Below are 25668 nucleotides of genomic sequence, written 5' to 3'. Positions count from 1 at the left end.
GAGTAACCTCATTTGCCTAAGAGCCGGGGTATCTGGGAAAAAAAGTATTTTATGGGGGAAGACTTTCACATCTCCTTGGTGAAATTTGTAGGGCCTTATAACATCCTTTCTGTGGATGCAGATTCAGTCGGAACAGAGGTCCTAGTCCTCGCTCTGCCTTTCAAAGGAACTGTAAATATGCATGGCTTATTTGGCTTTGCCCGGCAGGGCTTGCCCGCCAGGGTGAGAATGGCGTTTGTCAGGCGTTCGTCAGGCGATCGGAAGGGGTGAGGCAATAATTTATAATTCAATGATCTTCATGATATTTTCTTGATAATATGAAAGCAGGAAAGGGAAGCTTGGCAATAAGCAATCCTAAAGCAAGGTGTGACTCCAGGGAAGAATGACTTGAAAACAACATACAGAAAGACTCATGTAAAAAGGCCCTGATGAGGCTTGAACTCATGACCCCTGGTTTACAAGACCAGTGCTCTGCCACTGAGCTACAAGGCCAGTCTGCACGCAGGATGTAAATTGCAACATGTATTCTTACTGAGGTATGAATATATCTATGATTTTGAGACTCTGTATGGAAACGTAGTTGCATATGAATGTCCACGTGCGCGCACACATTGAAGACCATGCTTAAGGCACTTTTTTTGGAAGTATGAAAAACTACATTTTCATATGAGAAAATAAGAGTTTTCGCATTCAAGACCATACCGATAGCTCTAGTTAGTATGTCTGCAATCAGTGACATATAGAGAACCCACTTATTAGAAGTGATCTGTCTCTGTGGGGCAGACATATGTTAACAGTCATTCATTTGAGACGGCCTAAACTTTAGGAGTAAGAGCTGCTTTCTTATCAATCTATTTATCCAAACTGGTTAATAAGCCAGGAGTGAGTGAAAGGCAATCCTCTGGAAACTCCATGAAAGATCTAATTTCTATTACGCACAAAATACTTCACTTTATTTGACATATTTGTTAAAATGGAACAGTCAGATGATCCCATCTAGCGGATCCTGGCTCTGTCTTGAAAGAGAGTGTAATTATACTACAAGAAATGCTGGCCATCAAAAGAGACTCTGATGGCTTTCCGACGAAGGTGGGATTCGAACCCACGCGTGCAGAGCACAATGGATTAGCAGTCCATCGCCTTAACCACTCGGCCACCTCGTCTGCCCTACAGCCCCATCTGAAACCTTGCTTCACAAAAGGTACTGAAGTGTCAATATACTGTACCTAAAAAAGAAAAAAACAGCTGAGGCAAGATCTCACATTCCACGTCTTCCCCCATCAGGGACCTACATTTCATTTTTGGGAAATTCTTACTATGTGCTAATTACAAATATTCATAAGATTCCCCTAGACTTTGTCAGAACTGTCAAGATATAATTCTATGGGGTTTTGAATAGACAGAGCATATGTTATAGGACAATTATAGAATCTATTCCGTTTGGACTGTATTTTTAATAGTCATGATAACATGCTAGCATGTGAGTCGATCTTGCACAGTGAATGATGGAGCAGTGTCTGTCATCTACTTGGTCAGCTGTAGATGGCTCACCTGGGGAGATGTGAAAAGAGAGAGCTCCAGTGGCGCAATCGGTTAGCGCGCGGTACTTATACAGCAGTACTTGCACTGAGCTATGCCGAGGTTGTGAGTTCGAGCCTCACCTGGAGCAGCCGTGTTGATTTTCATAAACCATTTCACAAAAAGTAAAGTTTAAACTCAGAGTATGGACGGCCCTTGCTAGAGAGTCTTTACTTCTTATAGGATCTACGTGTCCTACTCCTCTGGGTGCCAAATATCACATATCCTCCGCGATGCTCAGTTTAAACATTCCATGATGTGCCATCTTGCATTTCATGCAAACACCACATCAGTGCATTTAAAAATACATTTGTAGAATAATAAATATGATGAAAACAGTGTTCTCACATGATAACCATAAACTGAAGAGCTGCAAAAAATGCTGTATCAGCTACTTACAATAAAAGGTGACTCGAAAAAACTAGCAAAAGAAGAGCATCATCATATTAAAGGTTCTATTCACCATCTTGAGTTGCACCATAGCAGCTTATGGTGCTTTTCTGCTCAGAGTGTGCCTCCAATCCCACATTCATTTTTAATTTCTTTGCAGTTTAAAAACCAACAATTACTGCTCGAAGTTCACTTTTCAAAACCATTCAACCTATTAAATGTATTTCTCTAACCTATGAATGTGGTCCATGTTCACTTTTCCTCATCTTCATCTCGATACTCCTTTCCCAGAAACCAGGTTCACTTCTTCATTCAACCCACCCATCCAAAGTCACCAAATCTTTGAAGCAAGTCTGCCTATTCTCCCTTTCTCTCTATGTACAAGATACCTTTTGAATGGACAGCAGGAGAGAAGGATATTTATGGTGAGTGGGGGTGGGGTTTTGAGGAGTAACCTCATTTGCCTAAGAGCCGGGGTATCTGGGAAAAAAAGTATTTTATGGGGGAAGACTTTCACATCTCCTTGGTGAAATTTGTAGGGCCTTATAACATCCTTTCTGTGGATGCAGATTCAGTCGGAACAGAGGTCCTAGTCCTCGCTCTGCCTTTCAAAGGAACTGTAAATATGCATGGCTTATTTGGCTTTGCCCGGCAGGGCTTGCCCGCCAGGGTGAGAATGGCGTTTGTCAGGCGTTCGTCAGGCGATCGGAAGGGGTGAGGCAATAATTTATAATTCAATGATCTTCATGATATTTTCTTGATAATATGAAAGCAGGAAAGGAAAGCTTGGCAATAAGCAATCCTAAAGCAAGGTGTGACTCCAGGGAAGAATGACTTGAAAACAACATACAGAAAGACTCATGTAAAAAGGCCCTGATGAGGCTTGAACTCATGACCCCTGGTTTACAAGACCAGTGCTCTGCCACTGAGCTACAAGGCCAGTCTGCACGCAGGATGTAAATTGCAACATGTATTCTTACTGAGGTATGAATATATCTATGATTTTGAGACTCTGTATGGAAACGTAGTTGCATATGAATGTCCACGTGCGCGCACACATTGAAGACCATGCTTAAGGCACTTTTTTTGGAAGTATGAAAAACTACATTTTCATATGAGAAAATAAGAGTTTTCGCATTCAAGACCATACCGATAGCTCTAGTTAGTATGTCTGCAATCAGTGACATATAGAGAACCCACTTATTAGAAGTGATCTGTCTCTGTGGGGCAGACATATGTTAACAGTCATTCATTTGAGACGGCCTAAACTTTAGGAGTAAGAGCTGCTTTCTTATCAATCTATTTATCCAAACTGGTTAATAAGCCAGGAGTGAGTGAAAGGCAATCCTCTGGAAACTCCATGAAAGATCTAATTTCTATTACGCACAAAATACTTCACTTTATTTGACATATTTGTTAAAATGGAACAGTCAGATGATCCCATCTAGCGGATCCTGGCTCTGTCTTGAAAGAGAGTGTAAGTGTAATTATACTACAAGAAATGCTGGCCATCAAAAGAGACTCTGATGGCTTTCCGACGAAGGTGGGATTCGAACCCACGCGTGCAGAGCACAATGGATTAGCAGTCCATCGCCTTAACCACTCGGCCACCTCGTCTGCCCTACAGCCCCATCTGAAACCTTGCTTCACAAAAGGTACTGAAGTGTCAATATACTGTACCTAAAAAAGAAAAAAACAGCTGAGGCAAGATCTCACATTCCACGTCTTCCCCCATCAGGGACCTACATTTCATTTTTGGGAAATTCTTACTATGTGCTAATTACAAATATTCATAAGATTCCCCTAGACTTTGTCAGAACTGTCAAGATATAATTCTATGGGGTTTTGAATAGACAGAGCATATGTTATAGGACAATTATAGAATCTATTCCGTTTGGACTGTATTTTTAATAGTCATGATAACATGCTAGCATGTGAGTCGATCTTGCACAGTGAATGATGGAGCAGTGTCTGTCATCTACTTGGTCAGCTGTAGATGGCTCACCTGGGGAGATGTGAAAAGAGAGAGCTCCAGTGGCGCAATCGGTTAGCGCGCGGTACTTATACAGCAGTACTTGCACTGAGCTATGCCGAGGTTGTGAGTTCGAGCCTCACCTGGAGCAGCCGTGTTGATTTTCATAAACCATTTCACAAAAAGTAAAGTTTAAACTCAGAGTATGGACGGCCCTTGCTAGAGAGTCTTTACTTCTTATAGGATCTACGTGTCCTACTCCTCTGGGTGCCAAATATCACATATCCTCCGCGATGCTCAGTTTAAACATTCCATGATGTGCCATCTTGCATTTCATGCAAACACCACATCAGTGCATTTAAAAATACATTTGTAGAATAATAAATATGATGAAAACAGTGTTCTCACATGATAACCATAAACTGAAGAGCTGCAAAAAATGCTGTATCAGCTACTTACAATAAAAGGTGACTCGAAAAAACTAGCAAAAGAAGAGCATCATCATATTAAAGGTTCTATTCACCATCTTGAGTTGCACCATAGCAGCTTATGGTGCTTTTCTGCTCAGAGTGTGCCTCCAATCCCACATTCATTTTTAATTTCTTTGCAGTTTAAAAAACAACAATTACTGCTCGAAGTTCACTTTTCAAAACCATTCAACCTATTAAATGTATTTCTCTAACCTATGAATGTGGTCCATGTTCACTTTTCCTCATCTTCATCTCGATACTCCTTTCCCAGAAACCAGGTTCACTTCTTCATTCAACCCACCCATCCAAAGTCACCAAATCTTTGAAGCAAGTCTGCCTATTCTCCCTTTCTCTCTATGTACAAGATACCTTGTATCATTTGAATGGACAGCAGGAGAGAAGGATATTTATGGTGAGTGGGGGTGGGGTTTTGAGGAGTAACCTCATTTGCCTAAGAGCCGGGGTATCTGGGAAAAAAAGTATTTTATGGGGGAAGACTTTCACATCTCCTTGGTGAAATTTGTAGGGCCTTATAACATCCTTTCTGTGGATGCAGATTCAGTCGGAACAGAGGTCCTAGTCCTCGCTCTGCCTTTCAAAGGAACTGTAAATATGCATGGCTTATTTGGCTTTGCCCGGCAGGGCTTGCCCGGCAGGGTGAGAATGGCGTTTGTCAGGCGTTCGTCAGGCGATCGGAAGGGGTGAGGCAATAATTTATAATTCAATGATCTTCATGATATTTTCTTGATAATATGAAAGCAGGAAAGGAAAGCTTGGCAATAAGCAATCCTAAAGCAAGGTGTGACTCCAGGGAAGAATGACTTGAAAACAACATACAGAAAGACTCATGTAAAAAGGCCCTGATGAGGCTTGAACTCATGACCCCTGGTTTACAAGACCAGTGCTCTGCCACTGAGCTACAAGGCCAGTCTGCACGCAGGATGTAAATTGCAACATGTATTCTTACTGAGGTATGAATATATCTATGATTTTGAGACTCTGTATGGAAACGTAGTTGCATATGAATGTCCACGTGCGCGCACACATTGAAGACCATGCTTAAGGCTAGGCCTGGGCGAAGCACTACGCTACGCTCGCGTAGTTTGCGAAGTTCGCGCTACTTCGCACTACGCGAACTGCACGTAGCACAGTGCGAACACGCGTAGCGTAGTGTTGCGTAGTGCTGCGGTCATTTTTTGCTTGCTCGCGACCGCGAGCAAGCAAAATGACATCCTGGCGAGACTTTTTCCTTGTTCGCGATCGCGAGCATGGAAAATAAACCTCCCGGCGAGATTCCCAACGCGAGAAGGTCAGGTTTCTCATTGCGAGGGGTCGCGTATGCTCGCGACCGCTCGCGATGAGAAACTACCAGTTCGCGTTGAGAAAGCTGCAGCTCGAGTAAAAATCTACTCGAGCAGCAGAAAACTACAGCTCGCACTGTGCAAGATGCCATTTTCAATGATTGCACAGTGCCGGTTGCTTGTCCGCACTGTGCAATCATTGAAAACAACATCTTGCACAGTGCGAACATGTTACTTCGCAGTTCGCGAAGTGCTACGCGTAGCTCGCGTAGTGCGAACTTCACTTTGCGTAGCTTCGCGAAGTGCTACTTCGCGAACTACGCCCACCCTTACTTAAGGCACTTTTTTTGGAAGTATGATGGCTTTCCGACGAAGGTGGGATTCAAACCCACGCGTGCAGAGCACAATGGATTAGCAGTCCATCGCCTTAACCACTCGGCCACCTCGTCTGCCCTACAGCCCCATCTGAAACCTTGCTTCACAAAAGGTACTGAAGTGTCAATATACTGTACCTAAAAAAGAAAAAAACAGCTGAGGCAAGATCTCACATTCCACGTCTTCCCCCATCAGGGACCTACATTTCATTTTTGGGAAATTCTTACTATGTGCTAATTACAAATATGCATGGCTTATTTGGCTTTGCCCGGCAGGGCTTGCCCGCCAGGGTGAGAATGGCGTTTGTCAGGCGTTCGTCAGGCGATTGGAAGGGGTGAGGCAATAATTTATAATTCAATGATCTTCATGATATTTTCTTGATAATATGAAAGCAGGAAAGGAAAGCTTGGCAATAAGCAATCCTAAAGCAAGGTGTGACTCCAGGGAAGAATGACTTGAAAACAACATACAGAAAGACTCATGTAAAAAGGCCCTGATGAGGCTTGAACTCATGACCCCTGGTTTACAAGACCAGTGCTCTGTCACTGAGCTACAAGGCCAGTCTGCACACAGGATGTAAATTGCAACATGTATTCTTACTGAGGTATGAATATATCTATGATTTTGAGACTCTGTATGGAAACGTAGTTGCATATGAATGTCCACGTGCGCGCACACATTGAAGACCACGCTTAAGGCACTTTTTTTTGAAGTATGAAAAACTACATTTTCATATGAGAAAATAAGAGTTTTCGCATTCAAGACCATACCGATAGCTCTAGTTAGTATGTCTGCAATCAGTGACATATAGAGAACCCACTTATTAGAAGTGATCTGTCTCTGTGGGGCAGACATATGTTAACAGTCATTCATTTGAGACGGCCTAAACTTTAGGAGTAAGAGCTGCTTTCTTATCAATCTATTTATCCAAACTGGTTAATAAGCCAGGAGTGAGTGAAAGGCAATCCTCTGGAAACTCCATGAAAGATCTAATTTCTATTACGCACAAAATACTTCACTTTATTTGACATATTTGTTAAAATGGAACAGTCAGATGATCCCATCTAGCGGATCCTGGCTCTGTCTTGAAAGAGAGTGTAATTATACTACAAGAAATGCTGGCCATCAAAAGAGACACTGATGGCTTTCCGACGAAGGTGGGATTCGAACCCACGCGTGCAGAGCACAATGGAGTAGCAGTCCATCGCCTTAACCACTCGGCCACCTCGTCTGCCCTACAGCCCCATCTGAAACCTTGCTTCACAAAAGGTACTGAAGTGTCAATATACTGTACCTAAAAAAGAAAAAAACAGCTGAGGCAAGATCTCACATTCCACGTCTTCCCCCATCAGGGACCTACATTTCATTTTTGGGAAATTCTTACTATGTGCTAATTACAAATATTCATAAGATTCCCCTAGACTTTGTCAGAACTGTCAAGATATAATTCTATGGGGTTTTGAATAGACAGAGCATATGTTATAGGACAATTATAGAATCTATTCCGTTTGGACTGTATTTTTAATAGTCATGATAACATGCTAGCATGTGAGTCGATCTTGCACAGTGAATGATGGAGCAGTGTCTGTCATCTACTTGGTCAGCTGTAGATGGCTCACCTGGGGAGATGTGAAAAGAGAGAGCTCCAGTGGCGCAATTGGTTAGCGTGCGGTACTTATACAGCAGTACTTGCACTGAGCTATGCCGAGGTTGTGAGTTCGAGCCTCACCTGGAGCAGCCGTGTTGTTTTTCATAAACCATTTCACAAAAAGTAAAGTTTAAACTCAGAGTATGGACGGCCCTTGCTAGAGAGTCTTTACTTCTTATAGGATCTACGTGTCCTACTCCTCTGGGTGCCAAATATCACATATCCTCCGCGATGCTCAGTTTAAACATTCCATGATGTGCCATCTTGCATTTCATGCAAACACCACATCAGTGCATTTAAAAATACATTTGTAGAATAATAAATATGATGAAAACAGTGTTCTCACATGATAACCATAAACTGAAGAGCTGCAAAAAATGCTGTATCAGCTACTTACAATAAAAGGTGACTCGAAAAAACTAGCAAAAGAAGAGCATCATCATATTAAAGGTTCTATTCACCATCTTGAGTTGCACCATAGCAGCTTATGGTGCTTTTCTGCTCAGAGTGTGCCTCCAATCCCACATTCATTTTTAATTTCTTTGCAGTTTAAAAAACAACAATTACTGCTCGAAGTTCACTTTTCAAAACCATTCAACCTATTAAATGTATTTCTCTAACCTATGAATGTGGTCCATGTTCACTTTTCCTCATCTTCATCTCGATACTCCTTTCCCAGAAACCAGGTTCACTTCTTCATTCAACCCACCCATCCAAAGTCACCAAATCTTTGAAGCAAGTCTGCCTATTCTCCCTTTCTCTCTATGTACAAGATACCTTGTATCATTTGAATGGACAGCAGGAGAGAAGGATATTTATGGTGAGTGGGGGTGGGGTTTTGAGGAGTAACCTCATTTGCCTAAGAGCCGGGGTATCTGGGAAAAAAAGTATTTTATGGGGGAAGACTTTCACATCTCCTTGGTGAAATTTGTAGGGCCTTATAACATCCTTTCTGTGGATGCAGATTCAGTCGGAACAGAGGTCCTAGTCCTTGCTCTGCCTTTCAAAGGAACTGTAAATATGCATGGCTTATTTGGCTTTGCCCGGCAGGGTGAGAATGGCGTTTGTCAGGCGTTCGTCAGGCGATCGGAAGGGGTGAGGCAATAATTTATAATTCAATGATCTTCATGATATTTTCTTGATAATATGAAAGCAGGAAAGGGAAGCTTGGCAATAAGCAATCCTAAAGCAAGGTGTGACTCCAGGGAAGAATGACTTGAAAACAACATACAGAAAGACTCATGTAAAAAGGCCCTGATGAGGCTTGAACTCATGACCCCTGGTTTACAAGACCAGTGCTCTGCCACTGAGCTACAAGGCCAGTCTGCACGCAGGATGTAAATTGCAACATGTATTCTTACTGAGGTATGAATATATCTATGATTTTGAGACTCTGTATGGAAACGTAGTTGCATATGAATGTCCACGTGCGCGCACACATTGAAGACCATGCTTAAGGCACTTTTTTTGGAAGTATGAAAAACTACATTTTCATATGAGAAAATAAGAGTTTTCGCATTCAAGACCATACCGATAGCTCTAGTTAGTATGTCTGCAATCAGTGACATATAGAGAACCCACTTATTAGAAGTGATCTGTCTCTGTGGGGCAGACATATGTTAACAGTCATTCATTTGAGACGGCCTAAACTTTAGGAGTAAGAGCTGCTTTCTTATCAATCTATTTATCCAAACTGGTTAATAAGCCAGGAGTGAGTGAAAGGCAATCCTCTGGAAACTCCATGAAAGATCTAATTTCTATTACGCACAAAATACTTCACTTTATTTGACATATTTGTTAAAATGGAACAGTCAGATGATCCCATCTAGCGGATCCTGGCTCTGTCTTGAAAGAGAGTGTAATTATACTACAAGAAATGCTGGCCATCAAAAGAGACTCTGATGGCTTTCCGACAAAGGTGGGATTCGAACCCACGCGTGCAGAGCACAATGGATTAGCAGTCCATCGCCTTAACCACTCGGCCACCTCGTCTGCCCTCCAGCCCCATCTGAAACCTTGCTTCACAAAAGGTACTGAAGTGTCAATATACTGTACCTAAAAAAGAAAAAAACAGCTGAGGCACGATCTCACATTCCACGTCTTCCCCCAATCAGGGACCTACATTTCATTTTGGGGAAATTCTTCCTATGTGCTAATTACAAATATTCATAAGATTCCCCTAGACTTTGTCAGAACTGTCAAGATATAATTCTATGGGGTTTTGAATTGACAGAGCATATGTTATAGGACAATTATAGAATCTATTCCGTTTGGACTGTATTTTTAATAGTCATGATAACATGCTAGCATGTGAGTCGATCTTGCACAGTGAATGATGGAGCAGTGTCTGTCATCTACTTGGTCAGCTGTAGATGGCTCACCTGGGGAGATGTGAAAAGAGAGAGCTCCAGTGGCGCAATTGGTTAGCGCGCGGTACTTATACAGCAGTACTTGCACTGAGCTATGCCGAGGTTGTGAGTTCGAGCCTCACCTGGAGCAGCCGTGTTGTTTTTCATAAACCATTTCACAAAAAGTAAAGTTTAAACTCAGAGTATGGACGGCCCTTGCTAGAGAGTCTTTACTTCTTATAGGATCTACGTGTCCTACTCCTCTGGGTGCCAAATATCACATATCCTCCGCGATGCTCAGTTTAAACATTCCATGATGTGCCATCTTGCATTTCATGCAAACACCACATCAGTGCATTTAAAAATACATTTGTAGAATAATAAATATGATGAAAACAGTGTTCTCACATGATAACCATAAACTGAAGAGCTGCAAAAAATGCTGTATCAGCTACTTACAATAAAAGGTGACTCGAAAAAACTAGCAAAAGAAGAGCATCATCATATTAAAGGTTCTATTCACCATCTTGAGTTGCACCATAGCAGCTTATGGTGCTTTTCTGCTCAGAGTGTGCCTCCAATCCCACATTCATTTTTAATTTCTTTGCAGTTTAAAAAACAACAATTACTGCTCGAAGTTCACTTTTCAAAACCATTCAACCTATTAAATGTATTTCTCTAACCTATGAATGTGGTCCATGTTCACTTTTCCTCATCTTCATCTCGATACTCCTTTCCCAGAAACCAGGTTCACTTCTTCATTCAACCCACCCATCCAAAGTCACCAAATCTTTGAAGCAAGTCTGCCTATTCTCCCTTTCTCTCTATGTACAAGATACCTTGTATCATTTGAATGGACAGCAGGAGAGAAGGATATTTATGGTGAGTGGGGGTGGGGTTTTGAGGAGTAACCTCATTTGCCTAAGAGCCGGGGTATCTGGGAAAAAAAGTATTTTATGGGGGAAGACTTTCACATCTCCTTGGTGAAATTTGTAGGGCCTTATAACATCCTTTCTGTGGATGCAGATTCAGTCGGAACAGAGGTCCTAGTCCTTGCTCTGCCTTTCAAAGGAACTGTAAATATGCATGGCTTATTTGGCTTTGCCCGGCAGGGTGAGAATGGCGTTTGTCAGGCGTTCGTCAGGCGATCGGAAGGGGTGAGGCAATAATTTATAATTCAATGATCTTCATGATATTTTCTTGATAATATGAAAGCAGGAAAGGGAAGCTTGGCAATAAGCAATCCTAAAGCAAGGTGTGACTCCAGGGAAGAATGACTTGAAAACAACATACAGAAAGACTCATGTAAAAAGGCCCTGATGAGGCTTGAACTCATGACCCCTGGTTTACAAGACCAGTGCTCTGCCACTGAGCTACAAGGCCAGTCTGCACGCAGGATGTAAATTGCAACATGTATTCTTACTGAGGTATGAATATATCTATGTTTTTGAGACTCTGTATGGAAACGTAGTTGCATATGAATGTCCACGTGCGCGCACACATTGAAGACCATGCTTAAGGCACTTTTTTTGGAAGTATGAAAAACTACATTTTCATATGAGAAAATAAGAGTTTTCGCATTCAAGACCATACCGATAGCTCTAGTTAGTATGTCTGCAATCAGTGACATATAGAGAACCCACTTATTAGAAGTGATCTGTCTCTGTGGGGCAGACATATGTTAACAGTCATTCATTTGAGACGGCCTAAACTTTAGGAGTAAGAGCTGCTTTCTTATCAATCTATTTATCCAAACTGGTTAATAAGCCAGGAGTGAGTGAAAGGCAATCCTCTGGAAACTCCATGAAAGATCTAATTTCTATTACGCACAAAATACTTCACTTTATTTGACATATTTGTTAAAATGGAACAGTCAGATGATCCCATCTAGCGGATCCTGGCTCTGTCTTGAAAGAGAGTGTAATTATACTACAAGAAATGCTGGCCATCAAAAGAGACCCTGATGGCTTTCCGACGAAGGTGGGATTCGAACCCACGCGTGCAGAGCACAATGGATTAGCAGTCCATCGCCTTAACCACTCGGCCACCTCGTCTGCCCTACAGCCCCAGCTGAAACCTTGCTTCCCAAAAGGTACTGAAGTGTCAATATACTGTACCTAAAAAAGAAAAAAACAGCTGAGCCAGTTCTCACATTCCACGTCTTCCCCCAATCAGGGACCTACATTTCATTTTTGGGAAATTCTTACTATGTGCTAATTACAAATATTCATAAGATTCCCCTAGACTTTGTCAGAACTGTCAAGATCTAATTCTATGGGGTTTTGAATAGACAGAGCATATGTTATAGGACAATTATAGAATCTATTCCGTTTGGACTGTATTTTTAATAGTCATGATAACATGCTAGCATGTGAGTCGATCTTGCACAGTGAATGATGGAGCAGTGTCTGTCATCTACTTGGTCAGCTGTAGATGGCTCACCTGGGGAGATGTGAAAAGAGAGAGCTCCAGTGGCGCAATCGGTTAGCGTGCGGTACTTATACAGCAGTACTTGCGCTGAGCCATGCCGAGGTTGTGAGTTCGAGCCTCACCTGGAGCAGCCGTGTTGTTTTTCATAAACCATTTCACAAAAAGTAAAGTTTAAACTCAGAGTATGGACGGCCCTTGCTAGAGAGTCTTTACTTCTTATAGGATCTACGTGTCCTACTCCTCTGGGTGCCAAATATCACATATCCTCCGCGATGCTCAGTTTAAACATTCCATGATGTGCCATCTTGCATTTCATGCAAACACCACATCAGTGCATTTAAAAATACATTTGTAGAATAATAAATATGATGAAAACAGTGTTCTCACATGATAACCATAAACTGAAGAGCTGCAAAAAATGCTGTATCAGCTACTTACAATAAAAGGTGACTCGAAAAAACTAGCAAAAGAAGAGCATCATCATATTAAAGGTTCTATTCACCATCTTGAGTTGCACCATAGCAGCTTATGGTGCTTTTCTGCTCAGAGTGTGCCTCCAATCCCACATTCATTTTTAATTTCTTTGCAGTTTAAAAAACAACAATTACTGCTCGAAGTTCACTTTTCAAAACCATTCAACCTATTAAATGTATTTCTCTAACCTATGAATGTGGTCCATGTTCACTTTTCCTCATCTTCATCTCGATACTCCTTTCCCAGAAACCAGGTTCACTTCTTCATTCAACCCACCCATCCAAAGTCACCAAATCTTTGAAGCAAGTCTGCCTATTCTCCCTTTCTCTCTATGTACAAGATACCTTGTATCATTTGAATGGACAGCAGGAGAGAAGGATATTTATGGTGAGTGGGGGTGGGGTTTTGAGGAGTAACCTCATTTGCCTAAGAGCCGGGGTATCTGGGAAAAAAAGTATTTTATGGGGGAAGACTTTCACATCTCCTTGGTGAAATTTGTAGGGCCTTATAACATCCTTTCTGTGGATGCAGATTCAGTCGGAACAGAGGTCCTAGTCCTCGCTCTGCCTTTCAAAGGAACTGTAAATATGCATGGCTTATTTGGCTTTGCCCGGCAGGGCTTGCCCGCCAGGGTGAGAATGGCGTTTGTCAGGCGTTCGTCAGGCGATCGGAAGGGGTGAGGCAATAATTTATTTTTTTTATGTTTGAAAGCTTTATTAGAGAAAAATAAGTATTACAATAAGGTGACATCAGCCAATATGAGAACAAAGGTATAAGATGGGACAAAGAAAGTAGAAGCAGCCAATATCACAATGAAAAACAAAGCATTTTAAATGATGGGGAGGGAAGGAGGGGGGGGAAGGGAGGAGAGAAGAAAACAAAAACATGGTATTGATCGTAGAGGATGGGTAAGCAATAATAGGAAATACAGTCAATGGCAATCAAAAAGTACAGTAAAAGACCATCATATGAGTAATTGCATGAATGAAAAAGAAGTATGAAGAAGGTCAATATAAAGCTAAATTAATTAATAGAAGTGAATTGTACCATATAGGCAATAGTAGGAAGGATTCCTGCGTTACTGAGGAAGGTGAAACTAAAGGGCGCAGAAGAGAAGAAGTATGCTTGAATAAAAGGGGATTAAGGCATGGGGCTTTAGAGGTAAAACGAATTACTTCTTGGAAAGAGTACGGAAGCAGTAGTTCCTGTTCAACACAAAGCCAGAGGGGAGAAAAAGGGGAGGGTTCCTGAGATAACCAGCGGGAAGCCTGTCGAAGGGAAAAGGACTTATGATAGAGGCGAAAGTCTGGAAAGTTGGTACCACCATTAAGTTTAGATTTACGTAAGTTGGAAAGCGATATGCGGGCTTTTTTCTGCTTCCAAAGAAATTTGGACAACGTAGAATCAATGCGACGGAAATAGGAGTTTGGGATACGAAGTGGGAGCATGGATAATAAGTAGATCAAAATAGGGGCAATCATCATTCTGATGGAGTCAAGACGGCCCCACCAGGAAAGAAATAGTGGATTCCAAGAGGTGAGTAATGAGTCTATCCTAGATATGACTGCATTCATGTTGAGTTGAATGGAGGAGGATATAGAGCTAGAAAAAAGAACGCCGAGATATTTAATTTTTGTAGAATTCCAAGCAAAGCCAGTAGCCGTGAAAAAGTGGGGGAGACAAAGTTTGGTTAAAGGAAGAATCTCTGTTTTGTCCGAGTTTATTTTGTAACCGGAGACCAAGGAGAATTTCTGAAATTCGTTTAGTAATGCGGGGACTGAGGTAGGCGGGTCAGAAATAAATAAAAGAATATCGTCAGCATATGCAGACAACTTAAGATGACGTTTACCGTACGGGAAGCCAGAGATGGATGGATTATTGCGTATGGAGGTAAGGAAAGGTTCAAGCGCTAAAATAAATAAAAGAGGTGATAAGGGACAGCCCTGACGAACACCACGTTGAAGTGTGAATGGGGAAGTGAGTTGACCATTAACGAGAACAGACGCTTTGGGCATAGAATATATCAAAGAAATATAAGATATGAATTTAGGGTTAAAGCCGTGCCATTTTAAGGAGGCCAGAAGAAAAGACCAGTCAACCCGGTCAAAGGCTTTCTCAGCATCTACTGAAATGGCTGCAAGGGGAATCGATAGTGAAGGGGCTTTACTTAAAACATTAAGAAAGAGTCTAGAGTTATCCGAGGTCAAGCGGCCCTTAACAAAGCCGCATTGTTCTTTCCCTATAAGATGTGGTAGGAGCGGGTCAAGGCGAAGGGCTAATAGTTTCGCAAAAATTTTATAGTCAACATTAACTAGAGATATAGGTCGATAATTTTTACAGAACTTAGGGTCTCTACCATCTTTAGGGATAAGGCATATGGTAGCGTCCTGAAAAGAGCCTTGGGCTGATCCAGTAGAACAAAAAGACTGAAATAGAGATAGAAGGTGGGGTAAAAGAAGGTCTGAGAAATGTAGGTAGAATTCAACTGGGAAGCCGTCCGGTCCTGGGGTTTTCCCCTTAGTGAGGGAGGATAGAGCAGAGGACAGTTCCGAAATCGTAAGGTCAGAATCAACAGCCGAAATATTAAGGTGGGAAGTATCTGGTTGAGGTATGTTGTCAAAGTAGGATTGAATAAGCTCTGGGGTGGGAGGGTTTTCCGGAGTATATAAAGTTTCATAAAAAGAGTGGAATTGTTCCAAAATTTCTGCATTGGTATGAAGAAGTACATTAGAGGGGGAATAAATAGAATCAATATTAGTACGTTCTTTACGAGATTTTAAATAATTAGCTAACAGTTTACCTGATTTATTTCTACCTCCATAAAATCGCGCGCTGCTCCGGAGAAGAAAAGAGGAGGCAGAGTCTGTGGTAAGTTTGTTAAAGGCAATCTTAGCCTTAAGCAATTCAGGAGACATAATCTTATCAGAGGAAGTATAGAATTGATGTTCCAGAGATTTAATATGTGCAAGGGTGACTTTACGCTTTTGAAGGAATTTTTTCTTTTTTTTAGAGACAAAATCAATAATAAAACCTCGGGCTGTGGCCTTGAAGGAATCCCAAAGAGTATGAGGTGGGGTATCAGGCGTAGAGTTAAGATGAAAAAATTCAGAAGCAAAAGCACGAAAAGAGGAGGAAAAAAGAGGATCAGTAAGAAGAGAAGGGTTGAAGCGCCAGCGAGAAGATTTAGGAGTAGGAGGAAGAAGGTCAAAAACAGTAATAATAGGAGCATGGTCAGAGATAACAATCGGTTCAATAGAGGAAGAAATAAGGTGTTGAGAAAGAGATGAAGAGAGAAAGATATAGTCTAAGCGGGAGAAGGAAGCATGAGGAGGAGAGAAGAAGGAAAAATCCATAACGTCTGGGTGAGTGAGTCTCCATGAATCTACCAAATGAGTTTGGGTGATAGTGTCAAGGAATTGTTTATGAGGTTTATGAGGAGAAAAACGAACAGAGGATCTTCGGTCTAAAAATGGGTCAATGATCTGGTTACAGTCTCCACCCAATAGAAAAGCATCATCTTTACGCTGAATACATTTTGCTGTAATGGAGGGCCAAAAAGAGGAGTCAAAACATGTGGGACCGTAAACATTGAGTATCGTAAGTGGGATATTGTTAATTAGTAGTTTAGCTAAGACCCAGCGTCCCTCGTCATCCTTTTCTTCTAGAACTACTTTACACTGGAGACGCTTATGAATCAAAATGGCTACTCCATTCTTTTTTTGGGAAGCAGAAGAAAATAAAACAGTTCCAACCCATAATCGCTTTAGCTTTAAAGATTCGATGTCAGATAGGTGAGTTTCTTGGATAAGGACGATATCTGGATTGTAAGAGGAAAGGTGGGAGAGTACTCTTTGCCTTTTGATAGGGTGATTAAATCCTTTCACATTCCATGAAACAACTTTGAAGGTGAAAGCTTACTAAACTGATCTAAATCAAGATTTGCAAAAACATACTGTACATGTAATAATAATTCAAACTGTATAGAAGTATTAACCATAAAACTCTTCAAAAAGGAAGAAGGAAGAACAGGTAGAAAAGGGAGAAGAAAAAGGAAAAGGGAGAAGGGGAGGGATGGGAAAAGGGAAGGGAGACCAGTGGGGAAGGAAGAAGGAAGAGAAGAGAGAATGCATAGAAGACAGTACAAATCCAGAAGGATGACTGCGTTAAACATACCTGAAAGAGAAAAAAAAATACACATGGGGAAGGTGGGGAGGTGATGATGCTTTACAAGACGTACGGACCAGGATCAGGAGGAGAACCACATCGAGACCGCACAAAAGGAACATGGAATGGGACAAGGTGTTGAGAGGAGTATCCGATACATATCCGTCTGGGGAGGAAAAAAGGGAAAAATGTTAACATACATAACATGTAGACGTAAAAATAGAAGTCCAGAGAGTAGAAAAAGAAAAAAGAGGGATATATAGGAGATGCCAGAAACAGATAAAGGAGAGAAGAGATACGAATAGAGAGTGTAAGAACTGAGATGAGAAGTAAGGAGAATACACAAAGTCAAAGACAAGCCATTAGGAAGACAAACAAGTTAAACAATAAAAGTCCAATTTCAGCCACTGGTCGAAGCAGAAGAGGAGGCGTCCATCCCTTCTCCACTGTGTAGAAGAAGAAAGTTCCTTAATTCTCCAGGTTCCTGAAATGACCAAGTCTTTTCTCGATAGGTGACTCTGAGAGTACAAGGATGAAACAAGCCATATCTTGCTCCCAAGGCGCGCAGAGAGGGACGCATAGCCAGAAATTCTTTACGTCTGGAGGCGGTGACATTAGAGACATCTTGAGATAGATATACTCGTTGACCTTGCCAAGACACTTGTCTTTTACTCCTCGCGGCTGAGAGAATCAATAAAAGATCTGTGTATTTCAGAAATAAAATAATGACTCCACGAGGTTTTGAGGAGGAGCCCGTTCTGGCACCTAGTCTATGGGCTCTTTGTATACTAATGGAGGTGGAAGGTGGTAGGTCCAGAAGTTTCGACAAGAAAGTGGTGAAGAAAGTTACTGGATTATCCCCCTCAAGATTTTCCGGCAAATTGTAAATACGGAGGTTATTCCTCCTATTTCGATTTTCCAAATCCTCTGTATGCTTTTGGAGTGAGAGGACCGTTTTTTCTAAAGAGTCTATACGTTGTGTGTTGGACTGAACTTTAGGAAGGTGCTGTTCAACAGTAGAGAGACGGGCATCCATATTTTCCCATTTATCTTTTAAAAGCTGCATATCTGTACTCGTCTTTTCAATAAATGGGCGCAGCGCACGCAATTCCTCTAGAATTTGGTCAATAGAAGAATGAGAAGGATTGTCTTCTGGCGTAGGAGAATTTTGCTTGAGGCGCTTGCCCGCCGGAGCGGGTGGGGAAGACTTACTGGTGTTAGTATGAGCCAATGATGATTTTGGAGTCGTCATTTTCGCAGACACAGTGGCTCTATTAGTACCAGATGAAGATGCACCTGAAGTACTCCTCGATGGTATGAAGACAAATTTAGGTTTGCGTAAGTTGACCATAGAAAGGAATGAACGTGCGACAATATAGTCTCAATTCCCTGTGAGAAGACTAAAGGTGCATGTGAAATGTTCCAGAAATATCTCCAAAGAGAGGGAGAAGCACTCAGATGTAACTCAGTGGAAAAGGCGACAGAGAATTAGAGTATGCTAAATAACGAGTACAAAAAAGGGGAGAATGACTAAAATGGAAGCACAGGAAGGAGCATCCTGAAGTAGCTGAGGCGCAGGAGAAACGGGCAAAAAGTCTCAGAGAACGTTGTTATCATAGCGCCATGAGGAGGAAATTTAGGATAAAAAGTATTTCAGAGCAGTGAGCATGTTAGGGCGGGAAACATCCAGTTGTCAGGGGTGAAGCGCCGTAAAACTGCGTATTTGGACGTTTCCTCTAATGTGGAGGAGGAGAGAAAAAACGCAGTAAAGGTGTCTTGCACAATATATATAAGTCTCACCCCTGAAGTGAAGTCGGTGTCTGAAAGTTCATTGGTGTCCAGTGGTACGTCGTGTAGTGACAGCTCCTGTGAGCAGAGGCTCCGATGCTCGAAAGAGCTTCAAAATGGCGGCTCCGTGAGGGGCAGGGAATTCATCGCGGAGAGGGGCGAAAACGGCTCCACAAGCGATGAAAAGCTGCTCCGCCGATTTTGCTAGTGTTCCGCCAGCCAAATCCGGCAACGGTGCTCAGTAGCGGTCCCGTTTACATCGGGAAAAAACGCCGTGAGGTGGTCGATGCGGCGGAGCTCCGTACCTAGCCGGCCATCTTGCGCGGCATCCAAGCCACGCCCCCGAGGCAATAATTTATAATTCAATGATCTTCATGATATTTTCTTGATAATATGAAAGCAGGAAAGGGAAGCTTGGCAATAAGCAATCCTAAAGCAAGGTGTGACTCCAGGGAAGAATGACTTGAAAACAACATACAGAAAGACTCATGTAAAAAGGCCCTGATGAGGCTTGAACTCATGACCCCTGGTTTACAAGACCAGTGCTCTGCCACTGAGCTACAAGGCCAGTCTGCACGCAGGATGTAAATTGCAACATGTATTCTTACTGAGGTATGAATATATCTATGATTTTGAGACTCTGTATGGAAACGTAGTTGCATATGAATGTCCACGTGCGCGCACACATTGAAGACCATGCTTAAGGCACTTTTTTTGGAAGTATGAAAAACTACATTTTCATATGAGAAAATAAGAGTTTTCGCATTCAAGACCATACCGATAGCTCTAGTTAGTATGTCTGCAATCAGTGACATATAGAGAACCCACTTATTAGAAGTGATCTGTCTCTGTGGGGCAGACATATGTTAACAGTCATTCATTTGAGACGGCCTAAACTTTAGGAGTAAGAGCTGCTTTCTTATCAATCTATTTATCCAAACTGGTTAATAAGCCAGGAGTGAGTGAAAGGCAATCCTCTGGAAACTCCATGAAAGATCTAATTTCTATTACGCACAAAATACTTCACTTTATTTGACATATTTGTTAAAATGGAACAGTCAGATGATCCCATCTAGCGGATCCTGGCTCTGTCTTGAAAGAGAGTGTAATTATACTACAAGAAATGCTGGCCATCAAAAGAGACTCTGATGGCTTTCCGACGAAGGTGGGATTCGAACCCACGCGTGCAGAGCACAATGGATTAGCAGTCCATCGCCTTAACCACTCGGCCACCTCGTCTGCCCTACAGGCCCATCTGAAACCTTGCTTCACAAAAGGTACTGAAGTGTCAATATACTGTACCTAAAAAAGAAAAAAACAGCTGAGGCAAGATCTCACATTCCACGTCTTCCCCCAATCAGGGACCTACATTTCATTTTTGGGAAATTCTTACTATGTGCTAATTACAAATATTCATAAGATTCCCCTAGACTTTGTCAGAACTGTCAAGATATAATTCTATGGGGTTTTGAATAGACAGAGCATATGTTATAGGACAATTATAGAATCTATTCCGTTTGGACTGTATTTTTAATAGTCATGATAACATGCTAGCATGTGAGTCGATCTTGCACAGTGAATGATGGAGCAGTGTCTGTCATCTACTTGGTCAGCTGTAGATGGCTCACCTGGGGAGATGTGAAAAGAGAGAGCTCCAGTGGCGCAATCGGTTAGCGCGCGGTACTTATACAGCAGTACTTGCACTGAGCCATGCCGAGGTTGTGAGTTCGAGCCTCACCTGGAACAGCCGTATTGTTTTTCATAAACCATTTCACAAAAAGTAAAGTTTAAACTCAGAGTATTGACGGCCCTTGCTAGAGAGTCTTTACTTCTTATAGGATCTACGTGTCCTACTCCTCTGGGTGCCAAATATCACATATCCTCCGCGATGCTCAGTTTAAACATTCCATGATGTGCCATCTTGCATTTCATGCAAACACCACATCAGTGCATTTAAAAATACATTTGTAGAATAATAAATATGATGAAAACAGTGTTCTCACATGATAACCATAAACTGAAGAGCTGCAAAAAATGCTGTATCAGCTACTTACAATAAAAGGTGACTCGAAAAAACTAGCAAAAGAAGAGCATCATCATATTAAAGGTTCTATTCACCATCTTGAGTTGCACCATAGCAGCTTATGGTGCTTTTCTGCTCAGAGTGTGCCTCCAATCCCACATTCATTTTTAATTTCTTTGCAGTTTAAAAAACAACAATTACTGCTCGAAGTTCACTTTTAAAAACCATTCAACCTATTAAATGTATTTCTCTAACCTATGAATGTGGTCCATGTTCACTTTTCCTCATCTTCATCTCGATACTCCTTTCCCAGAAACCAGGTTCACTTCTTCATTCAACCCACCCATCCAAAGTCACCAAATCTTTGAAGCAAGTCTGCCTATTCTCCCTTTCTCTCTATGTACAAGATACCTTGTATCATTTGAATGGACAGCAGGAGAGAAGGATATTTATGGTGAGTGGGGGTGGGGTTTTGAGGAGTAACCTCATTTGCCTAAGAGCCGGGGTATCTGGGAAAAAAAGTATTTTATGGGGGAAGACTTTCACATCTCCTTGGTGAAATTTGTAGGGCCTTATAACATCCTTTCTGTGGATGCAGATTCAGTCGGAACAGAGGTCCTAGTCCTCGCTCTGCCTTTCTGCATGGCTTATTTGGCTTTGCCCGGCAGGGCTTGCCCGCCAGGGTGAGAATGGCGTTTGTCAGGCGTTCGTCAGGCGATCGGAAGGGGTGAGGCAATAATTTATAATTCAATGATCTTCATGATATTTTCTTGATAATATGAAAGCAGGAAAGGGAAGCTTGGCAATAAGCAATCCTAAAGCAAGGTGTGACTCCAGGGAAGAATGACTTGAAAACAACATACAGAAAGACTCATGTAAAAAGGCCCTGATGAGGCTTGAACTCATGACCCCTGGTTTACAAGACCAGTGCTCTGCCACTGAGCTACAAGGCCAGTCTGCACGCAGGATGTAAATTGCAACATGTATTCTTACTGAGGTATGAATATATCTATGATTTTGAGACTCTGTATGGAAACGTAGTTGCATATGAATGTCCACGTGCGCGCACACATTGAAGACCATGCTTAAGGCACTTTTTTTGGAAGTATGAAAAACTACATTTTCATATGAGAAAATAAGAGTTTTCGCATTCAAGACCATACCGATAGCTCAAGTTAGTATGTCTGCAATCAGTGACATATAGAGAACCCACTTATTAGAAGTGATCTGTCTCTGTGGGGCAGACATATGTTAACAGTCATTCATTTGAGACGGCCTAAACTTTAGGAGTAAGAGCTGCTTTCTTATCAATCTATTTATCCAAACTGGTTAATAAGCCAGGAGTGAGTGAAAGGCAATCCTCTGGAAACTCCATGAAAGATCTAATTTCTATTACGCACAAAATACTTCACTTTATTTGACATATTTGTTAAAATGGAACAGTCAGATGATCCCATCTAGCGGATCCTGGCTCTGTCTTGAAAGAGAGTGTAATTATACTACAAGAAATGCTGGCCATCAAAAGAGACCCTGATGGCTTTCCGACGAAGGTGGGATTCGAACCCACGCGTGCAGAGCACAATGGATTAGCAGTCCATCGCCTTAACCACTCGGCCACCTCGTCTGGCCTACAGCCCCATCTGAAACCTTGCTTCACAAAAGGTACTGAAGTGTCAATATACTGTACCTAAAAAAGAAAAAAACAGCTGAGGCAAGATCTCACATTCCACGTCTTCCCCCAATCAGGGACCTACATTTCATTTTTGGGAAATTCTTACTATGTGCTAATTACAAATATTCATAAGATTCCCCTAGACTTTGTCAGAACTGTCAAGATCTAATTCTATGGGGTTTTGAATAGACAGAGCATATGTTATAGAACAAATATAGAATCTATTCCGTTTGGACTGTATTTTTAATAGTCATGATAACATGCTAGCATGTGAGTCGATCTTGCACAGTGAATGATGGAGCAGTGTCTGTCATCTACTTGGTCAGCTGTAGATGGCTCACCTGGGGAGATGTGAAAAGAGAGAGCTCCAGTGGCGCAATCGGTTAGCGCGCGGTACTTATACAGCAGTACTTGCACTGAGCCATGCCGAGGTTGTGAGTTCGAGCCTCACCTGGAGCAGCCGTGTTGTTTTTCATAAACCATTTCACAAAAAGTAAAGTTTAAACTCAGAGTATGGACGGCCCTTGCTAGAGAGTCTTTACTTCTTATAGGATCTACGTGTCCTACTCCTCTGGGTGCCAAATATCACATATCCTCCGCGATGCTCAGTTTAAACATTCCATGATGTGCCATCTTGCATTTCATGCAAACACCACATCAGTGCATTTAAAAATACATTTGTAGAATAATAAATATGATGAAAACAGTGTTCTCACATGATAACCATAAACTGAAGAGCTGCAAAAAATGCTGTATCAGCTACTTACAATAAAAGGTGACTCGAAAAAACTAGCAAAAGAAGAGCATCATCATATTAAAGGTTCTATTCACCATCTTGAGTTGCACCATAGCAGCTTATGGTGCTTTTCTGCTCAGAGTGTGCCTCCAATCCCACATTCATTTTTAATTTCTTTGCAGTTTAAAAAACAACAATTACTGCTCGAAGTTCACTTTTCAAAACCATTCAACCTATTAAATGTATTTCTCTAACCTATGAATGTGGTCCATGTTCACTTTTCCTCATCTTCATCTCGATACTCCTTTCCCAGAAACCAGGTTCACTTCTTCATTCAACCCACCCATCCAAAGTCACCAAATCTTTGAAGCAAGTCTGCCTATTCTCCCTTTCTCTCTATGTACAAGATACCTTGTATCATTTGAATGGACAGCAGGAGAGAAGGATATTTATGGTGAGTGGGGGTGGGGTTTTGAGGAGTAACCTCATTTGCCTAAGAGCCGGGGTATCTGGGAAAAAAAGTATTTTATGGGGGAAGACTTTCACATCTCCTTGGTGAAATTTGTAGGGCCTTATAACATCCTTTCTGTGGATGCAGATTCAGTCGGAACAGAGGTCCTAGTCCTCGCTCTGCCTTTCTGCATGGCTTATTTGGCTTTGCCCGGCAGGGCTTGCCCGCCAGGGTGAGAATGGCGTTTGTCAGGCGTTCGTCAGGCGATCGGAAGGGGTGAGGCAATAATTTATAATTCAATGATCTTCATGATATTTTCTTGATAATATGAAAGCAGGAAAGGGAAGCTTGGCAATAAGCAATCCTAAAGCAAGGTGTGACTCCAGGGAAGAATGACTTGAAAACAACATACAGAAAGACTCATGTAAAAAGGCCCTGATGAGGCTTGAACTCATGACCCCTGGTTTACAAGACCAGTGCTCTGCCACTGAGCTACAAGGCCAGTCTGCACGCAGGATGTAAATTGCAACATGTATTCTTACTGAGGTATGAATATATCTATGATTTTGAGACTCTGTATGGAAACGTAGTTGCATATGAATGTCCACGTGCGCGCACACATTGAAGACCATGCTTAAGGCACTTTTTTTGGAAGTATGAAAAACTACATTTTCATATGAGAAAATAAGAGTTTTCGCATTCAAGACCATACCGATAGCTCTAGTTAGTATGTCTGCAATCAGTGACATATAGAGAACCCACTTATTAGAAGTGATCTGTCTCTGTGGGGCAGACATATGTTAACAGTCATTCATTTGAGACGGCCTAAACTTTAGGAGTAAGAGCTGCTTTCTTATCAATCTATTTATCCAAACTGGTTAAGAAGCCAGGAGTGAGTGAAAGGCAATCCTCTGGAAACTCCATGAAAGATCTAATTTCTATTACGCACAAAATACTTCACTTTATTTGACATATTTGTTAAAATGGAACAGTCAGATGATCCCATCTAGCGGATCCTGGCTCTGTCTTGAAAGAGAGTGTAATTATACTACAAGAAATGCTGGCCATCAAAAGAGACTCTGATGGCTTTCCGACGAAGGTGGGATTCGAACCCACGCGTGCAGAGCACAATGGATTAGCAGTCCATCGCCTTAACCACTCGGCCACCTCGTCTGCCCTACAGCCCCATCTGAAACCTTGCTTCACAAAAGGTACTGAAGTGTCAATATACTGTACCTAAAAAAGAAAAAAACAGCTGAGGCAAGATCTCACATTCCACGTCTTCCCCCAATCAGGGACCTACATTTCATTTTTGGGAAATTCTTACTATGTGCTAATTACAAATATTCATAAGATTCCCCTAGACTTTGTCAGAACTGTCAAGATATAATTCTATGGGGTTTGAATAGACAGAGCATATGTTATAGGACAATTATAGAATCTATTCCGTTTGGACTGTATTTTTAATAGTCATGATAACATGCTAGCATGTGAGTCGATCTTGCACAGTGAATGATGGAGCAGTGTCTGTCATCTACTTGGTCAGCTGTAGATGGCTCACCTGGGGAGATGTGAAAAGAGAGAACTCCAGTGGCGCAATCGGTTAGCGCGCGGTACTTATACAGCAGTACTTGCACTGAGCTATGCCGAGGTTGTGAGTTTGAGCCTCACCTGAAGCAGCCGTGTTGTTTTTCATAAACCATTTCACAAAAAGTAAAGTTTAAACTCAGAGTATGGACGGCCCTTGCTAGAGAGTCTTTACTTCTTATAGGATCTACGTGTCCTACTCCTCTGGGTGCCAAATATCACATATCCTCCGCGATGCTCAGTTTAAACATTCCATGATGT

At 41.8% G+C, this 25668-nt stretch overlaps 23 non-coding genes across 23 annotated transcripts; 7 read left to right on the top strand and 16 right to left on the bottom strand.

Moving 5' to 3' along the window:
- Window positions 1-420: 420 nt before the first annotated feature.
- On the bottom strand, window positions 421-492 carry TRNAT-UGU (transfer RNA threonine (anticodon UGU)). Its single transcript has one exon. It is a non-coding gene; the product is annotated as a tRNA-Thr (tRNA).
- A 589-nt stretch (window positions 493-1081) lies between these two features.
- Window positions 1082-1163, bottom strand: TRNAS-GCU (transfer RNA serine (anticodon GCU)). Its single transcript has one exon. It is a non-coding gene; the product is annotated as a tRNA-Ser (tRNA).
- Window positions 1164-1574: 411 nt separating this feature from the next.
- TRNAI-UAU (transfer RNA isoleucine (anticodon UAU)) lies at window positions 1575-1669 on the top strand. Its single transcript has 2 exons — window positions 1575-1612; window positions 1634-1669. It is a non-coding gene; the product is annotated as a tRNA-Ile (tRNA).
- Window positions 1670-2836: 1167 nt separating this feature from the next.
- Window positions 2837-2908, bottom strand: TRNAT-UGU (transfer RNA threonine (anticodon UGU)). Its single transcript has one exon. It is a non-coding gene; the product is annotated as a tRNA-Thr (tRNA).
- A 595-nt stretch (window positions 2909-3503) lies between these two features.
- TRNAS-GCU (transfer RNA serine (anticodon GCU)) lies at window positions 3504-3585 on the bottom strand. Its single transcript has one exon. It is a non-coding gene; the product is annotated as a tRNA-Ser (tRNA).
- A 411-nt stretch (window positions 3586-3996) lies between these two features.
- Window positions 3997-4091, top strand: TRNAI-UAU (transfer RNA isoleucine (anticodon UAU)). Its single transcript has 2 exons — window positions 3997-4034; window positions 4056-4091. It is a non-coding gene; the product is annotated as a tRNA-Ile (tRNA).
- Window positions 4092-5265: 1174 nt separating this feature from the next.
- Window positions 5266-5337, bottom strand: TRNAT-UGU (transfer RNA threonine (anticodon UGU)). Its single transcript has one exon. It is a non-coding gene; the product is annotated as a tRNA-Thr (tRNA).
- Window positions 5338-7235: 1898 nt separating this feature from the next.
- TRNAS-GCU (transfer RNA serine (anticodon GCU)) lies at window positions 7236-7317 on the bottom strand. The gene has a single exon. It is a non-coding gene; the product is annotated as a tRNA-Ser (tRNA).
- Window positions 7318-7728: 411 nt separating this feature from the next.
- Window positions 7729-7823, top strand: TRNAI-UAU (transfer RNA isoleucine (anticodon UAU)). The gene is made up of 2 exons: window positions 7729-7766; window positions 7788-7823. It is a non-coding gene; the product is annotated as a tRNA-Ile (tRNA).
- A 1160-nt stretch (window positions 7824-8983) lies between these two features.
- On the bottom strand, window positions 8984-9055 carry TRNAT-UGU (transfer RNA threonine (anticodon UGU)). The gene has a single exon. It is a non-coding gene; the product is annotated as a tRNA-Thr (tRNA).
- A 589-nt stretch (window positions 9056-9644) lies between these two features.
- TRNAS-GCU (transfer RNA serine (anticodon GCU)) lies at window positions 9645-9726 on the bottom strand. The gene has a single exon. It is a non-coding gene; the product is annotated as a tRNA-Ser (tRNA).
- A 412-nt stretch (window positions 9727-10138) lies between these two features.
- On the top strand, window positions 10139-10233 carry TRNAI-UAU (transfer RNA isoleucine (anticodon UAU)). The gene is made up of 2 exons: window positions 10139-10176; window positions 10198-10233. It is a non-coding gene; the product is annotated as a tRNA-Ile (tRNA).
- A 1160-nt stretch (window positions 10234-11393) lies between these two features.
- On the bottom strand, window positions 11394-11465 carry TRNAT-UGU (transfer RNA threonine (anticodon UGU)). Its single transcript has one exon. It is a non-coding gene; the product is annotated as a tRNA-Thr (tRNA).
- A 589-nt stretch (window positions 11466-12054) lies between these two features.
- TRNAS-GCU (transfer RNA serine (anticodon GCU)) lies at window positions 12055-12136 on the bottom strand. Its single transcript has one exon. It is a non-coding gene; the product is annotated as a tRNA-Ser (tRNA).
- Window positions 12137-12547: 411 nt separating this feature from the next.
- On the top strand, window positions 12548-12642 carry TRNAI-UAU (transfer RNA isoleucine (anticodon UAU)). The gene is made up of 2 exons: window positions 12548-12585; window positions 12607-12642. It is a non-coding gene; the product is annotated as a tRNA-Ile (tRNA).
- A 6792-nt stretch (window positions 12643-19434) lies between these two features.
- Window positions 19435-19506, bottom strand: TRNAT-UGU (transfer RNA threonine (anticodon UGU)). The gene has a single exon. It is a non-coding gene; the product is annotated as a tRNA-Thr (tRNA).
- Window positions 19507-20095: 589 nt separating this feature from the next.
- Window positions 20096-20177, bottom strand: TRNAS-GCU (transfer RNA serine (anticodon GCU)). Its single transcript has one exon. It is a non-coding gene; the product is annotated as a tRNA-Ser (tRNA).
- A 412-nt stretch (window positions 20178-20589) lies between these two features.
- TRNAI-UAU (transfer RNA isoleucine (anticodon UAU)) lies at window positions 20590-20684 on the top strand. Its single transcript has 2 exons — window positions 20590-20627; window positions 20649-20684. It is a non-coding gene; the product is annotated as a tRNA-Ile (tRNA).
- A 1158-nt stretch (window positions 20685-21842) lies between these two features.
- TRNAT-UGU (transfer RNA threonine (anticodon UGU)) lies at window positions 21843-21914 on the bottom strand. Its single transcript has one exon. It is a non-coding gene; the product is annotated as a tRNA-Thr (tRNA).
- A 589-nt stretch (window positions 21915-22503) lies between these two features.
- Window positions 22504-22585, bottom strand: TRNAS-GCU (transfer RNA serine (anticodon GCU)). The gene has a single exon. It is a non-coding gene; the product is annotated as a tRNA-Ser (tRNA).
- Window positions 22586-22997: 412 nt separating this feature from the next.
- Window positions 22998-23092, top strand: TRNAI-UAU (transfer RNA isoleucine (anticodon UAU)). Its single transcript has 2 exons — window positions 22998-23035; window positions 23057-23092. It is a non-coding gene; the product is annotated as a tRNA-Ile (tRNA).
- Window positions 23093-24250: 1158 nt separating this feature from the next.
- Window positions 24251-24322, bottom strand: TRNAT-UGU (transfer RNA threonine (anticodon UGU)). Its single transcript has one exon. It is a non-coding gene; the product is annotated as a tRNA-Thr (tRNA).
- Window positions 24323-24911: 589 nt separating this feature from the next.
- Window positions 24912-24993, bottom strand: TRNAS-GCU (transfer RNA serine (anticodon GCU)). The gene has a single exon. It is a non-coding gene; the product is annotated as a tRNA-Ser (tRNA).
- Between the last annotated feature and the right edge of the window lie 675 nt (window positions 24994-25668).

This window comes from Triturus cristatus, chromosome 12 (assembly GCF_964204655.1).
Source record: "Triturus cristatus chromosome 12, aTriCri1.1, whole genome shotgun sequence".
NCBI classification, from domain to species: domain Eukaryota; kingdom Metazoa; phylum Chordata; class Amphibia; order Caudata; family Salamandridae; genus Triturus; species Triturus cristatus.
Note: the sequence above shows the minus strand (reverse complement) of the source record. Positions and strands in the feature narration are given on the sequence as shown.